The sequence below is a fragment of the Bufo gargarizans genome, chromosome 11 (assembly GCF_014858855.1).
Source record: "Bufo gargarizans isolate SCDJY-AF-19 chromosome 11, ASM1485885v1, whole genome shotgun sequence".
Taxonomy (NCBI): Eukaryota; Metazoa; Chordata; class Amphibia; order Anura; family Bufonidae; genus Bufo; species Bufo gargarizans.
Window position 1 is genome coordinate 17,649,836 of NC_058090.1, and position 21,359 is coordinate 17,671,194.

A 21,359-nucleotide genomic window follows, 5' to 3' on the forward strand; every position below is an offset into this window, starting at 1 on the left:
TACTGGGGTGTATATAATGTTTATCATACTGGGGTGTTGGGGGGGCGCACCGCGCACCAATGTTTATTATACTGGGGTGTTGGGGGGGTGCACTGCGCCACCAATGTTTATTATACTGGGGTGTTGGGGGGGTGCACTGCGCCACCAATGTTCATTATACTGGGGTGTATATAATGTTTATTATATTGACCACCTACTGTGCATTCTGTATTAAATAATACAGTGAATAGACTTTCATCCTAGCAACCATGCGTGAAAATCGCACCGCATCCGCACTTGCTTGCGATTTTCACGCAGCCCCATTAACTTCTATGGGGCCTACGTGTTGCGTGAAAAACGCACAACATAGAGCATGCTGCGATTTTCATGCAACGCACAAGTGATGCGTGAAAATCACTGCGCATGTGCACAGCCCCATAGAAGTGAATGGGTCCGGATTTAGTGCGGGTGCATTCCGGTATTTTGAATGCCAGATCCGGCACTAATACATTCCTATGGGGAAAAATGCCGGATCTGGCATTCAGGCAAGTCTTCAGTTTTTTTTGCGGAGATAAAACCGTAGCGCGCTGCGATATTATGTCCACCCTGAACAGTCAAAATGACTGAACTGAAGACGTCCTGATACATCCAGAGCGGATCGCTCTCCATTCAGAATGCCTGGGGCTATGCCTGATCAGTTCTTTTCCGGTATTGAGCCCCTAGGACGGAACTCAGTGCCGGAAAAGAAAACCGCTAGTGTGAAAGTAGCCTAAGATATTACAAACCGGATTCCAAAAAAGTTGGGACACTATACAAATCGTGAATAAATACTGAATGCAATGATGTGGAGGCGCCAACTTCTAATATTTTATTCCGAATAGAACATAAATCACGGAACAAAAGTTTAAACTGAGAAAATGGACCATTTTAAGGGAAAAATATGTTGAATCAGAATTTCATGGTGTCAACAAATCCCCCAAAAGTTGGGACAAGGCCATTTTCCCCGCTGTGTGGCATCTCCCCTTCTTCTTACAACACTCAGCAGACGTCTGGGGACCGAGGAGACCAGTTTCTCAGGGTTAGAAATAGGAACGCTCTCCCATTCTTGTCTAATACCGGCCTCTAACTGTTCCATCGTCTTGGGCCTTCTTTGTTGCACCTTCCTCTTTATGATGCGCCAAATGTTCTCTATAGGTGACAGATCTGGACTGCAGACCGGCCATTTCAGTACCCGGATCCTTCTCCTACGCAGCCATGATGTTGTGATTGATGCAGAACGTGGTCTGGCATTATCTTGTTGGAAAATGCAAGGTCTTCCCTGAAAGAGATGACGTCTGGATGGGAGCAGATGTTGTTCTAGAACCTGAATATATGTTCCTGCATTGATGGTGCCTTTCCAGACATGCAAGCTGCCCATGCCACACGCACTCATGCCACCCCAGACCATCAGAGATGCAGGCTTCTGAACTGAGCGTTGATAACAACTTGGGTTGTCCTTGTCCTCTTTGGTCCGGATGACATGGCGTCCCAGATTTCCAAAAAGAACTTCGAATCGTGTCTCGTCTGACCACAGAACAGTCTTCCATTTTGCCACACTCCATTGTAAATGATCCCTGGCCCAGTGAAAACGCCTGAGCTTGTGGATCTTGCTTAGAAATGGCTTCTTCTTTGCACTGTAGAGTTTCAGCTGGCAGCGGCGGATGGCGCGGTGGATTGTGGTCACTGACAATGGTTTCTGGAAGTATTCCTGAGCCCATTCTGGGATTTCCTTTACAGTAGCATTCCTGTTTGTGGTGCAGTGTCGTGTAAGGGCCCGGAGATCACGGGCATCCAGTATGGTTTTACCGCCTTGACCCTTACGCACAGAGATTGTTCCAGATTCTCGGAATCTTCGGATGATGTTCTGCACAGTTGATGATGATAGATGCAAAGTCTTTGCAATGTTTCGCTGGGTAACACCTTTCTGATATTGCTCCACTATCTTCCTGCGCAACATTGTGGGAATTGGTGATCCTCTGCCCATCTTGGCTTCTGAGAGACACTGCCACTCTGAGAAGCTCTTTTTATACCCAATCATGTTGCCAATTGACCTAATTAGTGGTAATTGGTCTTCCAGCTCTTCGTTATGCTCAAATTTACTTTTTCCAGCCTCTTATTGCTACTTGTCCCAACTTTTTGGGGATTTGTTGACACCGTGAAGATTTGAATCAACGTATTTTTCCTTTAAAATGATAAATTTACTCGGATTAAACGTTTGATCCGTCATCTACGTTCTATTACACATAACATACTGACATTTGCCGTCTCCACATCATTGCATTCAGTTTGTATTCACAATTTGTTTAGTGTCCCAACTTTTTTGGAGTCCGGTTTGTACGTTTAAATCCCCCCTTTCCCAATTTTACATATAAAATATATAAACAATAAATAAATAAACATATTACGCAGCGCTGACCAAACTATTAAATTATTAAAAAATGACTCCTATGCGGTGAGCATTCGCCATTTTTTTGTCGCCTTGTCACCCCAAAAATAGGATAGGACTGTTCTATTATGGGCCGAACGTTTCATAAAATGCGAAATGCACGCAGCTTTTTTTGGTGTGTTTTCTTTTTTTTTTTTGCGCGGTATTGAGTATCGCAATACTTTTTTATGGTGACAAAAGCGAATCAAAATTTTGGTATCAAAACAACCCTACGCCGATCTGATCGGAGTACAGTTGTCACGATACCCAAATTTTGATTCGGTTTCGATTTGGCGACTAAAAATTTGATTTGGCTCCTAGATTTTTCAGTTCAGGAGCCAATGGCTACCAGGTACTTTTTTTAGTCTGGAGCCCTGACATAGATGTATGTTATATGTATGTCTGTCTTGTACTAATGGAAAAAAGTCCTCAATCCCGGACAACCCCTTTAAGAAGTGAGAAGTGTCCACAGTTCTGTGTGGAGATGAGGTGACAGTAATGTGGGAAGCACATCGAAGTCTATGGACTGTGGCAAACTGCAGAGAAACTGTTATAATATTAATTATTCCTTTCTTCTCTGGGACATAAAGGGGTGCACTGCCTTTTACCCTGCGACTTCACTCTTCCACCCATCTCATCCCTGGCTTTTAGATTTATATCTCCTTCTCTTGTCTCTGAATGAACAAAAGTATCTTCTCAAGAAGAAGTCGCCTCCAGAAGTCTTATCGCTGCAGCCATTCTCCAGCACAGCACCACGGAAGGTTGGAGGACCTCCAGCACAGCACCACGGAAGGTTGGAGGACCTCCAGCACAGCACCACGGAAGGTTGGAGGCCTTCCAGCACAGCACCATAGGAGGTTGGAGGACCTGCAGCACAGCACCACATGAGGCTGACTCCATAGCCTAATAGTCACAAAGGAACAGAAGAGGTCCGAAAGCCCCTCCACACCAATCACCAGTGTGTTCCCATTTTGGTGTAGTGCCCTGAAGCAGGGGTACTTTGAAGTCTAGACATTTGTGGACATTTGCCCCGTTTCCCCTATGCAAAGTTATACATTTCTTACTTTATTTCACTTTTTCACTTGAATGGGTTAACGTGCACTGTTAATTACTGTGTTACTGCATTTTATAGGTTGTGTTATATATCCTGTTTATTTGCACTGCATTTGTGAGGCTCTGTGGAAAGGGTTAGTGAACATTGAGAGACTTTTGGGACTTTGAATGAGAAGCTGGTAATTTTCCACAGCTGCCATAGGGTTTATAGAAGAGCATGATTTGCAGGGAAAAACCCAGACGTTGTTTACCACCAAAGCCAGACAGACTGACCTTCTGAATGTCTGGTTTAGGCTACTTTCACATTAGCGTTCGAGCGGATCCGTTCTGAACGGATCCGCTCATATTAATGCAGACGGTGGCTCCGTTCAGAACGGATCCGTCTGCATTATATTGTCAAAAAATGTCTAAGTGTGAAAGTAGCTTCAGACGGATCCGTCCAGACTTTTACATTGAAAGTCAATGGGGGACGGATCCGTTTGAAAATTGAGCCATACTGTGTCATCTTCAAGCGGATCCGTCCCCATTGACTTACATTGTAAGTCTGGACGGATCCGCACGCCTCCGCACGGCCAGGCTGCAAGCAGCGTTCAGGTGTCCGCCTGCTGAGCGGAGGACAGACGGTGCCAGACTGATGCATCCTTCAAACGGAGCTCACGAGCGGACAGCCGAACGCTAGTGTGAAAGTAGCCTTAGCCCTGTTGTTGTTATTATTATTAACACCTTAATGACCTGGCAATTTTTTGCAAATCTGACATGTGACACTTTATGGGGTAATAACTTTGCAGCACTGTAACTTATCCAAGCCATTCTGAAAATGTTTTTTCGTGACACATTGTACTTCATAGTAGTGGTAAATTTGAGTGAATATGTTTCACCTTTAAAGGGAACCTGTCTCCGGGATCCTGTGTATAGAGCTGAGGACATGGGCTGCTAGATGGCCGCTAGCACATCCACAATACCCAGTCCCCATAGCTCTGTGTGCTTTTAGTGTGTAAAAAAAACCGATTTGATAGATATGCAAATTAACCTGAGATGAGTCCTGTCCCTGACTCATCTCACGTACAGGACTCATCTCGGGGTAATTTGCATATGTATCAAATCGTTTTTTTTACACACTAAAAGCACACAGAGCTATGGGGACTGGGTATTGCGGATGTGCTAGGGCCATCTAGCAACCCATGTCCTCGGCTCTATACACAAAATCCTGGTGACAGGTTCCCTTTAAGTATTAAAAAAAATCCAAGATTTACAGAAAATTTAGAAAAAGTGTGAAAGTAGCCTAAGACTAATAGTGATACCTCATAAAATAGTTCCCCATATATCAGGGATGGCCAACCTGTGGCTCTCCAGCTGTTGCAAAACTACAACTCCCAGCATGCCCAGACTGCCTACAGCTATCAGCAGGGCATGGTGGGAGTTGTACTTTTACAACAGCTGGCCATTCCCCATATGTCTACTTTATGCTGGCATCATTTTCTAAATGCCATTTTATTTTTTAGAACGTTAGAAGGCTTTGAATTTTACAACCAATTTTAAAAATGTTCAAGAAAATTTCCAAAACCCACTTTTTAAAGAACCAATTTAGTTTGAAGTCACTTTGTGGGGCTTATGTAGTAGAACCCCCCCCCCCCCCCATAAATGCAGACATTTTAGAAAACTAGACCCCTCAAGTTATTCAAAACTGATTTTACAAACTGCGCTAACCCTTTAGGGGTTTCACAAGAATTAGGAGAAATTAAAGGTAACATTTTGAAATAAAATGTTTCCCTTCCCCCACGACAGCACCACAGAGAGACGGCTCTGCCTCCCAGGACAGGGACCCTGCAGCAGAATAAGGCCCCCCCACGACAGCACCACAGAGAGACGGCTCTGCCTCCCAGGACAGGGACCCTGCAGCAGAATAAGGCCCCCCCACGACAGCACCACAGAGAGGCGGCTCTGCCTCCCAGGACAGGGACCCTGCAGCAGAATAAGGCCCCCCCACGACAGCACCACAGAGAGGCGGCTCTGCCTCCCAGGACAGGGACCCTGCAGCAGAATAAGGCCCCCCCACGACAGCACCACAGAGAGGCGGCTCTGCCTCCCAGGACAGGGACCCTGCAGCAGAATAAGGCCCCCCCACGACAGCACCACAGAGAGGCGGCTCTGCCTCCCAGGACAGGGACCCTGCAGCAGAATAAGGCCCCCCCACGACAGCACCACAGAGAGGCGGCTCTGCCTCCCAGGACAGGGACCCTGCAGCAGAATAAGGCCCCCCCACGACAGCACCACAGAGAGGCGGCTCTGCCTCCCAGGACAGGGACCCTGCAGCAGAATAAGGCCCCCCCACGACAGAGAGGCGGCTCTGCCTCCCAGGACAGGGACCCTGCAGCCGACTAAGGCCCCCCCACGACAGCACGACAGAGAGGCGGCTCTGCCTCCCAGGACAGGGACCCTGCAGCAGAATAAGGCCCCCCCACGACAGCACCACAGAGAGGCGGCTCTGCCTCCCAGGACAGGGACCCTGCAGCAGAATAAGGCCCCCCCACGACAGCACCACAGAGAGGCGGCTCTGCCTCCCAGGACAGGGACCCTGCAGCAGAATAAGGCCCCCCCACGACAGCACCACAGAGAGACGGCTCTGCCTCCCAGGACAGGGACCCTGCAGCAGAATAAGGCCCCCCCACGACAGCACCACAGAGAGACGGCTCTGCCTCCCAGGACAGGGACCCTGCAGCAGAATAAGGCCCCCCCACGACAGCACCACAGAGAGGCGGCTCTGCCTCCCAGGACAGGGACCCTGCAGCAGAATAAGGCCCCCCCACGACAGCACCACAGAGAGGCGGCTCTGCCTCCCAGGACAGGGACCCTGCAGCAGAATAAGGCCCCCCCACGACAGCACCACAGAGAGGCGGCTCTGCCTCCCAGGACAGGGACCCTGCAGCAGAATAAGGCCCCCCCACGACAGCACCACAGAGAGACGGCTCTGCCTCCCAGGACAGGGACCCTGCAGCAGAATAAGGCCCCCCCCCCCGACAGCACCACAGAGAGGCGGCTCTGCCTCTCAGGACAGGGACCCTGCAGCAGAATAAGGCCCCCCCACGACAGCACCACAGAGAGGCGGCTCTGCCTCCCAGGACAGGGACCCTGCAGCAGAATAAGGCCCCCCCACGACAGCACCACAGAGAGACGGCTCTGCCTCCCAGGACAGGGACCCTGCAGCAGAATAAGGCCCCCCCACGACAGCACCACAGAGAGGCGGCTCTGCCTCCCAGGACAGGGACCCTGCAGCAGAATAAGGCCCCCCCACGACAGCACCACAGAGAGGCGGCTCTGCCTCCCAGGACAGGGACCCTGCAGCAGAATAAGGCCCCCCCACGACAGCACCACAGAGAGGCGGCTCTGCCTCCCAGGACAGGGACCCTGCAGCAGAATAAGGCCCCCCCACGACAGCACCACAGAGAGGCGGCTCTGCCTCCCAGGACAGGGACCCTGCAGCAGAATAAGGCCCCCCCACGACAGCACCACAGAGAGGCGGCTCTGCCTCCCAGGACAGGGACCCTGCAGCAGAATAAGGCCCCCCCACGACAGCACCACAGAGAGGCGGCTCTGCCTCCCAGGACAGGGACCCTGCAGCAGAATAAGGCCCCCCCACGACAGCACCACAGAGAGGCGGCTCTGCCTCCCAGGACAGGGACCCTGCAGCAGAATAAGGCCCCCCCACGACAGCACCACAGAGAGGCGGCTCTGCCTCCCAGGACAGGGACCCTGCAGCAGAATAAGGCCCCCCCCACGACAGCACCACAGAGAGGCGGCTCTGCCTCCCAGGACAGGGACCCTGCAGCAGAATAAGGCCCCCCCACGACAGCACCACAGAGAGGCGGCTCTGCCTCCCAGGACAGGGACCCTGCAGCAGAATAAGGTGGAGCCCCTCTCCCACCTGAGTGAGGTTTCCTGGAGCGGGAGACCTGCAGCTTTATCCCTTAGGTCTGGCCATGGCCTGGAAGTCCCAGAGAGGCTCTGGAGGGCTCTTACCTGCGGGGGTCTCTCGCTCAGAGGCTGGCCTGGCAGGACCCGAGGAGCCTCTGGTATTCTGGGGATACTCTTACTGCAGGAGCGACTCCTCAGATGGGAGTGGAGGAAACAGCCTAAAGGTGGGTGTTGTATTCCGCCGCATGTGGCAAGGGTCCAGAGGTCTGGGCTTCCGGTGTGCCAGGGCATGCGGTTCACAGGGGGAAAGACAGCGAGATCGGCGTCACTTCCGATGGAAGATGCGTTCCAGTGCCGTGCTTTCAGGTGCGACCGGAAGTGCATTCCAAAGGAGTGAGGCGGCAGTATAAGAAACGCCGGGAGATTGAATCGGATGTGCGGATCGATTCTCTGGTGGATAAGGTGCTCTCCGTATGGATGGATGCGGTCACTATTCTAAATTCTGCCTGTTAGGGCGATAATGTGCAGCTTCGCCTTATGTTTTCTAGGCTTCATAACATGGAGGAAGAGAAGAGAACAGATATGGCGGAAGGAGAGAATCAGCTGCCGGTACTAAACCTGCTTTAAAGGGGTAAGTGCCCTATGGATACAATATACTGATATGTGGTCGTTCCTTCTGTAGATGGTGAAAGCCTTGGCAAAAAGAAGGAATAATGAATGTGCTTTATGCAAGTGTCCGTCGTTCATGCCAACAATGTACAGGTGAAACTCGAAAAATAAGAATAAGAAGTCCACGTATTTCAGTAATGCAACTTAAAAGGAATTGCGTTACTGAGCTTAAAATTGGAATTTGGTAAAAAGGTTCAATATCCTAGGCTCAAAGGGTCCCCCTCTAGTTAACCAATTAATCCATACCCCCTGTGCAAAGGGGACCTCAAAATGGAGACTTTGGGATTTCATAAGCTGTAGCCGTAATCATCCAGATTATACCAAATAAAGGCCTGGAATCTCTTGCTCTGCCTGTAATGAGTCTCATATGTTAGTGTCACCTTTTAAGTGGCATTACTGAAATAAATGAACTTTGCAGGATACTCTAATTTTCCGAGTTTCACCTGGATTGAGAAGACAGTTGCGGAAGAGACTCCTAGTTTTATGAAGGATATCAAATCTCTAATTAGATCAGAAGTAAAGGAATCCCTAAAGTCTTGTAAGAAACAGAAAAAATCAGTAGAGGATTGGGAATCCGATTTCGGGGTCTTCTGATAATAGTGAGGAGTACTTTAGAGAAGATAATGTGGGGGGTTCAGTCAGCACAACCCTGTATGCAGGTGCACATTGCTATGGCGAAATACAGATACAAATGCAAGGTCGCCTCTATGAGTGATAGAGGCGACCTTGACGTGGTGAGAGGCTTATTACGCTTGCAGAGTGCTGGGTGCAGAGTGCTGGGTGCAGAGTGCTGGGTGCAGAGTGCTGGGTGCAGAGTGCAGGGTGCAGAGTGCACAGTGCTGGGTACAGGGTGCAGAGTGCTGGGTGCAGAGTCCTGGGTGCAGAGTGCTGGGTGCAGAGTGCTGGGTGCAGAGTGCAGAGTGCTGGGTGCAGGGTGCAGAGTGCTGGGTGCAGAGTGCTGGGTGCAGAGTGCTGGGTGCTGGGTGCAGAGTGCTGGGTGCAGGGTGCAGAGTGCACAGTGCTGGGTACAGGGTGCAGAGTGCTGGGTGCAGAGTCCTGGGTGCAGAGTGCTGGGTGCAGAGTGCTGGGTACAGGGTGCAGAGTGCTGGGTGCAGAGTGCTGGGTGCAGAGTGCTGGGTGCAGAGTGCTGGGTGCAGAGTGCTGGGTGCAGAGTGCTGGGTGCAGAGTGCTGGGTGCAGGGTGCAGGGTGCTGGGTGCAGGGTGCAGGGTGCTGGGTGCAGAGTGCTGGGTGCAGAGTGCTGGGTGCAGAGTGCTGGGTGCAGAGTGCTGGGTGCAGAGCGCCATTGCATTTGTGTTTTTACTTTAGAGAAGATAACTTAGATGACGCCTCTTCATCATTATCTCCGATGGAGGACACTGATAAGCTATTGAAAGCGATTAGGTCCACTTTAGAATTGGAGGACGTGAAAGAAAGTAAATCTGTGCTGTGCTGAACAAAACCCTAGATCTAGAGGGACAGGGAGAAGGGGTTCCAGAGCGCTTCCTCCCAACAGGAAAACAATCCAAGCAATGACGCCAGAGGTTCCGTGGGGGGAAGGTGAACATTCTTTCTTTCCGCTTGGGAAGAGGTGGCAGGTTCTTGGGTAAAAAAGGTATTAAAGGAGGGCCTGAAGTTGGAATTTCAGGGAAATACCCCCCAAGGATCTCCAGAAATGGAGGCAGAGATAATAAAGTTGCTAAAGAAAGAGGTACTTATTCCAGTTCCGGAGTCAGAAAGAGGAGAAGGATATTATTGGACTTTATTTTTAGTGAAAAAAACAGACCGATCGTTCCGTACAATTATAAATCTAAAATATCTAAACAAATTCCTACATTTCAGGAAATTCAAGATGGAGACTATAAAATCGGTGATTTATCTTCTGGCATAGACTTGAAGGATGCCTATAATCACATACGGACGCATCCGAATCATCAACGATTCCTCAGAGTGGCAGATATCAAGGGGAAGTAAGTCACTTTCAATTTCAGGCTCTGCCATTCCGTCTTCAGGAAAGTGGTGTCAGAAGTAGCGCCATTCATCAGGAAACAGAACATCATGTTCCTTTCATACATAGACGGGTTTCTAAATATAGCAAAGTCGCAGGAAAGTTGTGTGCAATCAGTACGCAAAGTAAGGCTCCATTTACATGACCGAATTGCAGACCCATTCATTTCTGTAGGGCCGCGCGATGTGCGGCTCGGATCCGGAAATGTGGTCCGCAATTCTGATCCCGAAAAAAATAGAACATGTCCTATTCTTGCCAGCCATGTGCAGTTTGTAGGTGTCCGTGTTTTGCAGATCCGCAAAACACACATGGATGTGTGAATGGACCCTAAAGAGTATCCTGGAAAATCTAGGTTGGATAATAAATGTAGAAAAATCCAGAATGGTGCCAAGAACAGACCAGGTGTTTTGGGGTTTGCTTTTGGAGTCAGTGGCTCACAGAACCCTGCTGACCCAGGAGAAGATGTGCAGGAACGGATAGAATGGATTCAGATGAACCCAAAATTGACTGTTTGGAAGGCAATGTCCATCCTGGGGACATTAACGTCATGCATACCGGCGGTACAGTGGGCCCAATTCCATACTCGCCAACTGCAGGGAGAGATTCTATATTGTATGGGAAGAAATGGAGGAGTTCTAGATTCAGAGATGATAATCTCAGAATGAACACTAGTATTGGTGAAAGGTGTATACGAATCTGAATCAGGGAATTGTATGGTGTCTCCCAGACCCGCTAGTGATCACGACGGACGCCAGCCCATGGGGTTGGGGGGCGCATTTCCTGGACCGGGTAGTTCAGGGCCAATGGTCCCCCATACAGAGGACCTTCTCTTCGAACAGGAAGGAACTGTCAGCAGGGAAAAGACATATAGACATATTAGGTATCGTCGCGTCCATATCGACCAGCTCTATAAACATATCACATGACCTAACCTATCAGATGAACACCGTGAAAAATAAAAACTGCTTAATAAACAATTTTTTTGTCGCCTTACATCACAAAAAGTACAACAGCAAGCGATCAAAAAGGCGTACGCCGACCAAAATAGTACCGATCTAACCGTCATCTCATCCCGCAAAAATCATACCCTACTTAAGATAATCGCCCAAAAACTGAAAAAACTATGGCTCTTAGACTATAAAAACATAATTTTTTTTTGTTTCAAAAATGAAATCATTGTGTAAAACTTACATAAATAAAAAAAGTATACATATTAGGTATCGCCGCGTCCGTGACAACCTGCTCTATAAAAATACCACATGACCTAACCTGTCAGATGAATGTTGTAAATGACAAAAAAAACTGTGCCAAAACAGCCATTTCTTGTTACCTTGCCTCACAAAAAGTGTAATATAGAGCAACCAAAAATCATATGTACCCTAAACTAGTATCAACAAAACTTCCACCCTATCCCGTAGTTTCTAAAATGGGTTAGGGTCACTTTTTTGGAGTTTCTACTCTAGGGGGGCATCAGGGGACTTCAAATGGGTCATGGTGTCAAAAAAAACAGTCCAGCAAAATCTGCCTTCCAAAAACTGTATTGCATTCCTTTCCTTCTGCGCCCTGCCGTGTGCCCGTACAGCGGTTTACAACCACATACGGGGTGTTTCTGTAAACCACAGAATCAGGGACATAAATATTGAGTTTTGTTTGGCTGTTAACCCTTGCTTGTAACTTGGAAAAATATATTAAAATGGAAAATCTGCCCAAAAAGTGAAATTTTGAAATTGTATCTCTATTTTCCATTAATTCTTGTGGAACACCTAAAGGGTTAACGACGTTTGTAAAATCAGTTTTGAATACATTGAGGGGTGTAGTTTCTAGGGTTTTTTTGGGTGGTTTCTATTATGTAAGCTTCACAAAGTGACTTCAGACCTGAACTGGTCCTTAAAAATAGTTTTTTTTTAAAATTTCTGAGAAATTTCAAGATTTACTTCTAAGCCTTGCAACGGCCCCCAAAAATAAAATGTCATTCCCAAAATGATCCTAACATGAAGTAGACATATGGGGAATGTAAAGTAATAACTATTTTTGGAGGTATTACTATGTATTATTGAAGTAGAGAAATTGAAACTTGGAAATTTGCTAATTTTTGCTAAATTATTATTATTTTTTTGACTCCCTTTTACCAGTGTCATGAAGTGCAATATGTGACGAAAAAACAATCTCAGAACGTCCGGAATAAGTCAAAGCGTTTTAAAGTTATCACCACATAAAGTGACACTGGTCAGATTTGCAAAAAATGGCCTGGTCCTGAAGGTGAAATAGGGCTGAGTCCTTAAAGGGGTTGTCCAAGTTATATTTATTGATGACCTATCCCCAGGATAGGTCATCAATATCAGATCGGCGGGGGTCCGACACCCGGCACCCCCTCCGATCAGCTGTTTGAAGAGGAGACTCGCGCGGTGTCTGCGCTGCCTCCTCTTCACTGTTTACCTTCTAGCTGTTGCATCTGCAGTGGTGAGCAGGTGTAATTACACCCAAGCTTTCCTATTGAAATTAATGGGACGGCTTGGGTGTAATTACACCTGCTCACCACTGCAAGTGCAACGGCCTGACACCGCGCGAGTCTCCTCTTCAAACAGCTGATCGGAGGGGTGCCGGGTGTCGGACCCCCGCCGATCTGATATTGATGACCTATCCTGGGGATAGGTCATCAATAAATAAAACTTGGACAACCCCTTGATTTACGCTAGAATATGGAATAAAAATATATAATTTACTGGCATGAGGTTAAATTCATTATTAGGGAAACTCTCTATTATTCAGGTGTTGGATTTTCTTTAGAAAGGATTAGTGATGGGTTTGGCGAAAAGCACTCTCAAGGGGTGTCAGCCCTTTCTGCCCTGTGGGGTAAGAATATAGCCGCTGATACCTGGGTTGTAAGGTTTTTTTAAGGCGGTTGATAGGATTGTTCTGGTTAGGGGTCCAAATTTTTCCCAATGGGATCTGAACCTAGTTTTGAATGCTTTGACTAGGGATCCCTTTGAGCCTATGCAGTCTTGTTCTATTAAGATGCTTACTTTGAAGCTAGTCCTATGACGATCCTGGAGGATAGAGTAATAATTAAAACGGACCCTAGTTTTTTACCAAAGGTTCCATCTAGGTCCAATAGGCTCCATGAAATTATCCTTTCATCCTTTTTTGATCAACCATTAGTGATCAGGGCCGGACTGGCCTACCGGGAAATTTGCCGGTAGGCCGCCGGCCCTGGGGCTGCTTTAAGATGTGCCTGCACTTTCGGCGGCCAGCGGGCCGAATCCGAAAGCTCTGATCATGTAGTGGTGGAGCTGAGCAGGCCGGCCTGAGAGGACTTGAGGAGCCGCAAATACTGGGGGTAAGAAGGGGCCAGGCTGTGCAGACTGTCAGGGTTATGTAGTGTATATTATTTACATACAGTCTTATAAATGATAATGTGACTGTATGTACACTAATATACACTACATAACCCTGACAGTCTGCACAGTCACATGTGGGCACAGCCCTGGCATCCAATACATATCACAGAGAGCTACACTGCACAGTATACACTCACCTAAAGAATTATTAGGACCACCATACTGATACAGTGTTGGACCCCCTTTTGCCTTCAGAACTGCCTTAATTCTACGTGGCATTGATTCCACAAGGGGCTGATAGCATTCTTTAGAAATGTTGGCCCATACTGATAGGAGAGCATCTTGCAGTTGATGGAGATTTGAGGGATGCACATCCAGGGCACGAAGCTCCCGTTCCACCACATCCCAAAGATGCTCTATTGGGTTGAGATCTGGTGACTGTGGGGCCATCTTAGTCCAGTGACCTCATTGTCATGTTCAAGAAACCAATGTGAAATGATTTGAGCTTTGTGACATGGTGCATTATCCTGCTGGAAGTAGCCATCAGAGGATGGGTACATGGTGGTCATGAAGGGATGGACATGGTCAGAAACAATGCTCAGGTAGCTCGTGGCATTTAAACGATGGCCAATTGGCACTAAGGGGCCTAAAGTGTGCCCAGAAAACACCCCCCACACCATTACACCACCACCACCAGCCTGCACAGTGGTAACAAGGCATGATGGATACATGTTCTCATTCTGTTTACGCCAAATTCGGACTCTACCATTTGAATGTCTCAACAGAAATCGAGAGTCATCAGACCAGGCAACATTTTTCCAGTCTTCAACAGTCCAGTTTTGGTGGAGCTCGTGCAGATTGTAGCCTCTTTTTCCTATTTGTAGTGGAGATGAGTGGTACCCGTGGGGTCTTCTGCTGTTGTAGCCCATCCGCCTCAAGGTTGTGCGTGTTGTGGCTTCACAGATGCTTTGCTGCAGACCTCGGTTGTAACGAGGGGTTATTTCAGTCAACGTTGCTCTTCTATCAGCTTGAATCAGTCGCCCATTCTCCTCTGACCTCCAGCATCCACAAGGCATCTTCGCCCACAGGACGGCCGCATACTGGAGGTTTTTCCCTTTTCACACCAGTCTTTGTAAACCCTAGAAATGGTTGTGCGTGAAAATCCCAGTAACTGAGCAGATTGTGAAATACTCAGACCGGCCTGTCTGGCACCAACAACCAGGCCACGCTCAAAACTGCTTAAATCCCCTTTCTTTCCCATTCTGACATTCAGTTTGGAGTTCAGGAGATTGTCTTGACCAGGACCACAACCCGACCTGCATCGAAGCCACTGCCATGTGATTGGTTGACTAGAGAATCGCATTAATGAGACATAGAACAGGTGTTCCTAATAATTCTTTAGGTGAGTGTAGCTCTCTGTGATATGTATTGGATGCCAGGGCTGTGCCCACATGTGACTGTGCAGACTGTCAGGGTTATGTAGTGTATACTATTAGTTTCCATACAGTCTCCAGTTTACAGGAATCTCCTGGAGTGGCATCGGCTGGGCAGATCCGCTTCTAGGATCTGGTCTCCATGGGCACTCTGTAACCCTCACATGCTTCTTTATGCGTCACAGCAAGGAGATCGGGGCAGTTGACAGCAGGGCTCTGGCTGGACGTAGCACTTTGTGAAAGGGTGTCACACAGGTTGTCAGGGGCTGGGAGGGGAGAACATCTTGGTGTGTAACCAGGTGTCACTGTGCTGTACAAAGGATCTGCTGGGCATGGTGCCTCCACAGGGGGCAGGGAATCAGATTGACTGAGGAGGGCTTGTACTTTGGAGAAGAATATGTGGCTTCATGTGACAGAGCAGAGGAATCGCACAGAAGATTGTGTTTATTGGGCCTAACAAAATCTTGTCCGTCATCAATCCTGTTGCCTACCGTCTTGATCTTCCTCAGACTTGGAAGATCCATAATGTTTTTCATAAGTCACTGCCAGGCTATACATGGAACAGACAGGATCAGAAGCAGTGGAGCACTGCCAGGCTATACATGGAACAGACAGGATCAGAAGCAGTGGAGCACTGCCAGGCTATACATGGAACAGACAGGATCAGAAGCAGTGGAGCACTGCCAGGCTAGACATGGAACAGACAGGACCAGAAGCAGTGGAGCACTGCCAGGCTATACATGGAACAGACAGGATCAGAAGCAGTGGAGCACTGCCAGGCTATACATGGAACAGACAGGATCAGAAGCAGTGGAGCACTGCCAGGCTATACATGGAACAGTCAGGATCAGAAGCAGTGGAGCACTGCCAGGCTATACATGGAACAGACAGGAGCAGAAGCAGTGGAGCACTGCCAGGCTATACATGGAACAGACAGGAGCAGAAGCAGTGGAGCACTGCCAGGCTATACATGGAACAGACAGGATCAGATGCAGTGGAGCACTGCCAGGCTATACATGGAACAGACAGGATCAGATGCAGTGGAGCACTGCCAGGCTATACATGGAACAGACAGGATCAGATGCAGTGGAGCACTGCCAGGCTATACATGGAACAGACAGGATCAGAAGCAGTGGAGCACTGCCAGGCTATACATGGAACAGACAGGATCAGATGCAGTGGAGCACTGCCAGGCTAGACATGGAACAGACAGGATCAGAAGCAGTGGAGCACTGCCAGGCTATACATGGAACAGACAGGATCAGATGCAGTGGAGCACTGCCAGGCTATACATGGAACAGACAGGATCAGATGCAGTGGAGCACTGCCAGGCTATACATGGAACAGACAGGATCAGAAGCAGTGGAGCACTGCCAGGCTATACATGGAACAGACAGGATCAGAAGCAGTGGAGCACTGCCAGGCTGTACATGGAACAGACAGGATCAGAAGCAGTGGAGCACTGCCAGGCTGTACATGGAACAGACAGGATCAGATGCAGTGGAGCACTGCCAGGCTATACATGGAACAGACAGGATCAGATGCAGTGGAGCACTGCCAGGCTATACATGGAACAGACAGGATCAGATGCAGTGGAGCACTGCCAGGCTATACATGGAACAGACAGGATCAGATGCAGTGGAGCACTGCCAGGCTATACATGGAACAGACAGGATCAGATGCAGTGGAGCACTGCCAGGCTATACATGGAACAGACAGGATCAGATGCAGTGGAGCACTGCCAGGCTATACATGGAACAGACAGGATCAGATGCAGTGGAGCACTGCCAGGCTATACATGGAACAGACAGGATCAGAAGCAGTGGAGCACTGCCAGGCTATACATGGAACAGACAGGATCAGAAGCAGTGGAGCACTGCCAGGCTATACATGGAACAGACAGGATCAGAAGCAGTGGAGCACTGCCAGGCTGTACATGGAACAGACAGGATCAGAAGCAGTGGAGCACTGCCAGGCTATACATGGAACAGTCAGGATCAGAAGCAGTGGAGCACTGCCAGGCTATACATGGAACAGACAGGATCAGAAGCAGTGGAGCACTGCCAGGCTATACATGGAACAGACAGGATCAGAAGCAGTGGAGCACTGCCAGGCTATACATGGAACATACAGGATCAGATGCAGTGGAGCACTGCCAGGCTATACATGGAACAGACAGGATCAGGAGCAGTGGAGCACTGCCAGGCTATACATGGAACAGTCAGGATCAGAAGCAGTGGAGCACTGCCAGGCTATACATGGAACAGACAGGATCAGATGCAGTGGAGCACTGCCAGGCTATACATGGAACAGACAGGATCAGAAGCAGTGGAACACTGCCAGGCTATACATGGAACAGACAGGATCAGAAGCAGTGGAGCACTGCCAGGCTATACATGGAGCAGACAGGATCAGAAGCAGTGGAGCACTGCCAGGCTATACATGGAACAGACAGGATCAGATGCAGTGGAGCACTGCCAGGCTATACATGGAACAGACAGGATCAGAAGCAGTGGAGCACTGCCAGGCTATACATGGAACAGACAGGATCAGAAGCAGTGGAGCACTGCCAGGCTATACATGGAACAGACAGGATCAGAAGCAGTGGAGCACTGCCAGGCTATACATGGAACAGACAGGATCAGAAGCAGTGGAGCACTGCCAGGCTATACATGGAACAGACAGGATCAGAAGCAGTGGAGCACTGCCAGGCTATACATGGAACAGACAGGATCAGAAGCAGTGGAGCACTGCCAGGCTATACATGGAACAGACAGGATCAGAAGCAGTGGAGCACTGCCAGGCTATACATGGAACAGACAGGATCAGAAGCAGTGGAGCACTGCCAGGCTATACATGGAACAGACAGGATCAGAAGCAGTGGAGCACTGCCAGGCTATACATGGAACAGACAGGATCAGAAGCAGTGGAGCACTGCCAGGCTATACATGGAACAGACAGGATCAGATGCAGTGGAGCACTGCCAGGCTATACATGGAACAGACAGGATCAGAAGCAGTGGAGCACTGCCAGGCTATACATGGAACAGACAGGATCAGAAGCAGTGGAGCACTGCCAGGCTATACATGGAACAGACAGGATCAGAAGCAGTGGAGCACTGCCAGGCTATACATGGAACAGACAGGATCAGAAGCAGTGGAGCACTGCCAGGCTATACATGGAACAGACAGGATCAGATGCAGTGGAGCACTGCCAGGCTATACATGGAACAGACAGGATCAGAAGCAGTGGAGCACTGCCAGGCTATACATGGAACAGACAGGATCAGAAGCAGTGGAGCACTGCCAGGCTATACATGGAGCAGACAGGATCAGAAGCAGTGGAGCACTGCCAGGCTATACATGGAACAGACAGGATCAGATGCAGTGGAGCACTGCCAGGCTGTACATGGAACAGACAGGACCAGAAGCAGTGGAGTACTGCCAGGCTGTACATGGAACAGACAGGATCAGATGCAGTGGAGCACTGCCAGGCTATACATGGAACAGACAGGATCAGATGCAGTGGAGCACTGCCAGGCTATACATGGAACAGACAGGATCAGAAGCAGTGGAGCACTGCCAGGCTATACATGGAACAGACAGGATCAGAAGCAGTGGAGCACTGCCAGGCTATACATGGAACAGACAGGATCAGAAGCAGTGGAGCACTGCCAGGCTATACATGGAACAGACAGGATCAGAAGCAGTGGAGCACTGCCAGGCTATACATGGAACAGACAGGATCAGAAGCAGTGGAGCACTGCCAGGCTATACATGGAACAGACAGGATCAGAAGCAGTGGAGCACTGCCAGGCTATACATGGAGCAGACAGGATCAGATGCAGTGGAGCACTGCCAGGCTATACATGGAACAGACAGGATCAGATGCAGTGGAGCACTGCCAGGCTATACATGGAACAGACAGGATCAGATGCAGTGGAGCACTGCCAGGCTGTACATGGAACAGACAGGACCAGAAGCAGTGGAGCACTGCCAGGCTGTACATGGAACAGACAGGATCAGAAGCAGTGGAGCACTGCCAGGCTATACATGGAACAGACAGGATCAGATGCAGTGGAGCACTGCCAGGCTATACATGGAACAGACAGGATCAGAAGCAGTGGAGCACTGCCAGGCTATACATGGAACAGACAGGATCAGAAGCAGTGGAGCACTGCCAGGCTATACATGGAACAGACAGGATCAGAAGCAGTGGAGCACTGCCAGGCTATACATGGATCAGACAGGATCAGAAGCAGTGGAGCACTGCCAGGCTATACATGGAACAGACAGGATCAGATGCAGTGGAGCACTGCCAGGCTATACATGGAACAGACAGGATCAGATGCAGTGGAGCACTGCCAGGCTATACATGGAACAGACAGGATCAGAAGCAGTGGAGCACTGCCAGGCTATACATGGAACAGACAGGATCAGAAGCAGTGGAGCACTGCCAGGCTATACATGGAACAGACAGGATCAGATGCAGTGGAGCACTGCCAGGCTATACATGGAACAGACAGGATCAGAAGCAGTGGAGCACTGCCAGGCTATACATGGAGCAGACAGGATCAGAAGCAGTGGAGCACTGCCAGGCTATACATGGAACAGACAGGATCAGATGCAGTGGAGCACTGCCAGGCTATACATGGAACAGACAGGATCAGAAGCAGTGGAGCACTGCCAGGCTAGACATGGAGCCGACAGGATCAGAAGCAGTGGAGCACTGCCAGGCTATACATGGAACAGACAGGATCAGAAGCAGTGGAGCACTGCCAGGCTATACATGGATCAGACAGGATCAGAAGCAGTGGAGCACTGCCAGGCTATACATGGAACAGACAGGATCAGATGCAGTGGAGCACTGCCAGGCTATACATGGAACAGACAGGATCAGAAGCAGTGGAGCACTGCCAGGCTATACATGGAACAGACAGGATCAGAAGCAGTGGAGCACTGCCAGGCTATACATGGAACAGACAGGATCAGAAGCAGTGGAGCACTGCCAGGCTATACATGGATCAGACAGGATCAGAAGCAGTGGAGCACTGCCAGGCTATACATGGAACAGACAGGATCAGATGCAGTGGAGCACTGCCAGGCTATACATGGAACAGACAGGATCAGATGCAGTGGAGCACTGCCAGGCTATACATGGAACAGACAGGATCAGAAGCAGTGGAGCACTGCCAGGCTATACATGGAACAGACAGGATCAGAAGCAGTGGAGCACTGCCAGGCTATACATGGAACAGACAGGATCAGATGCAGTGGAGCACTGCCAGGCTATACATGGAACAGACAGGATCAGAAGCAGTGGAGCACTGCCAGGCTATACATGGAGCAGACAGGATCAGATGCAGTGGAGCACTGCCAGGCTATACATGGAACAGACAGGATCAGAAGCAGTGGAGCACTGCCAGGCTATACATGGAACAGACAGGATACAACATCAATGCTTTACCATGCTTTCCCCCCTGGCTCAGCAGCAAGAGGCTACACCCAGCAAGGCAAGCCCCACAGCTCACAGGAAGAAATAGCTGCATAACAAGGGCACCTGATAAACCACCCCCATAAACAGACCAGGGAATGTTAACCCCATCAGAACCAGGAGGACCAAGAACCATAGAACAAGTGTCAGTTCACACAGTCACAGAATGCTGCAACCAGCACACTCCAAACGACAAGGGATAACTGCAGCTAATACGAGGTTACTGGCAGCCACCTACACAACCAGGAATGACAGAACCGCACACTGCATCCATGCTGCAGCCAGCACGCATCACAGAACCAGCATACATGGGAACACCCACAGCCAGTGCACAAACTGCATGCAGCCAGCCTGCACAGCATCGGCAACAGGAGCCAGAGAGATATGGAGGTGGGGAGACACAAACACAACACCGCAGCCAGTACGTGAGAGGGCATGCAGCCGGCCTACACGGCCACGAGTGTCACAGTGACCCGCACCGTCACACATAAATACAGTGTACACCGTTCTATACCCCTTCATATATACAGTGTACGCCCCTCTATACTCCTTCATATATACAGTGTACGCCCCTATATACCCCTTCATATATACAGTGTACGCCCCTCTATACTCCTCATATATACAGTGTACGCCCCTCTATACCCCTTCATATATACAGTGTACGCCCCTCTATACCCCTTCATATATACAGTGTACGCCCCTCTATACCCCTTCATATATACAGTGTACGCCCCTCTATACCCCTTCATATATACAGTGTACGCCCCTATATACCCCTTCATATATACAGTGTACGCCCCTATATACCCCTTCATATATACAGTGTACGCCCCTCTATACTCCTCATATATACAGTGTACGCCCCTATATACCCCTTCATATATACAGTGTACGCCCCTCTATACTCCTTCATATATACAGTGTACGCCCCTATATACCCCTTCATATATACAGTGTACACCCCTCTATACTCCTTCATATATACAGTGTACGCCCCTCTATACTCCTC

At 49.3% G+C, this 21,359-nt stretch overlaps 1 protein-coding gene across 3 annotated transcripts in view; it reads left to right on the top strand.

Annotated features, from left to right (window-relative positions):
• Positions 1–21,359, top strand: part of LOC122921637 — a 107,047-nt gene that overhangs the window by 45,927 nt on the left and 39,761 nt on the right. Inside the window, exons 1-3 of one of the 3 annotated variants that reach the window (XM_044271771.1) lie at positions 7,782–7,870; positions 7,957–8,039; positions 9,918–10,045. The gene's annotated coding sequence lies outside the window, so the exon portion shown is untranslated. Of the gene's footprint in view, positions 1–7,781; positions 7,871–7,903; positions 8,040–9,917; positions 10,046–21,359 lie in introns of those variants that run through there. The other 2 variants (XM_044271770.1, XM_044271772.1) reach the window with 2 other exon arrangements.